The sequence below is a fragment of the Sinocyclocheilus anshuiensis genome, unplaced genomic scaffold (genome assembly GCF_001515605.1).
Source record: "Sinocyclocheilus anshuiensis isolate Anshui unplaced genomic scaffold, SAMN03320099.WGS_v1.1 scaffold476, whole genome shotgun sequence".
Taxonomy (NCBI): Eukaryota; Metazoa; Chordata; class Actinopteri; order Cypriniformes; family Cyprinidae; genus Sinocyclocheilus; species Sinocyclocheilus anshuiensis.
This window is the reverse complement of record NW_015554139.1, coordinates 1,048,592-1,049,305: the sequence shown is the minus strand read 5'-3', so window position 1 is coordinate 1,049,305 and position 714 is coordinate 1,048,592. Positions and strand designations below refer to the sequence as shown.

The following is a 714-nucleotide window of genomic DNA, read 5'->3' as shown; positions in this document are numbered from 1 at the left end:
GGGCTCCTCCTCCCTCACCACCCTCGACGGCGGTGCAGCGAAGGGGTATTCGGCGACCCAAGTGCCAAAACTGGCTGTGTCTGGTTGATATGAGGGGCACCGACAAAGTTCAGTTCCTTAATGCCCCTGTGTCCCAGACCAGCCTCTTCGGCGATGCGGTCGAGAGCCTGGCCTAGCAGCTCTCGGCTGTACAGAAGCAGACTGAGGCGTCCGCCGGCCACAGCGCCCCAGTCTGCTCATCGCCAAGGGCGGCCCCCTGCGTCCGCCCCCCGCACCTCATCCGCTCCGGCAAGTGGCGCCGTGGAGCTGGGCGTAGGCAGGCCGCCCCACCCATCCGGGCCCCCCAGCGCTACCCAGCCCGTCTCGCTGGCTTCTGCGGACCATCAGCCTCGGCTATGCGATTCAGTTCGCCCGGCACCCGCCCAAGTTCAGTGGTATCCGCTTCACTACAGTGAGGGCGGCCGATGCCGCTGTTCTGCGGGCAGAGATCGCAGTCCTACTGGCGAAGGATGCGACAGAGCCAGCCGATATGAGGTCAGGGTTTTACAGCCCTTACTCCATTGTACCCAAGAAAGGCGGTGGGTTACGGCCAATCTTGGATCTGCCGGGCCCTTCATCGGCTACCGTTAAAGATATTGACGCAGAAACGCATCTTTGGGTGCGTCCGTCCCCGAGATTGGTTTGCAGCGATCGACCTGAAGGACGCGTATTTTC

General features: G+C 62.9%; 1 protein-coding gene across 1 annotated transcript in view; it reads left to right on the top strand.

Moving 5' to 3' along the window:
* The window catches only part of LOC107670459 (CD97 antigen-like), an 11,148-nt gene that overhangs the window by 1,094 nt on the left and 9,340 nt on the right, over window positions 1-714 (top strand). The window lies entirely within an intron of this gene.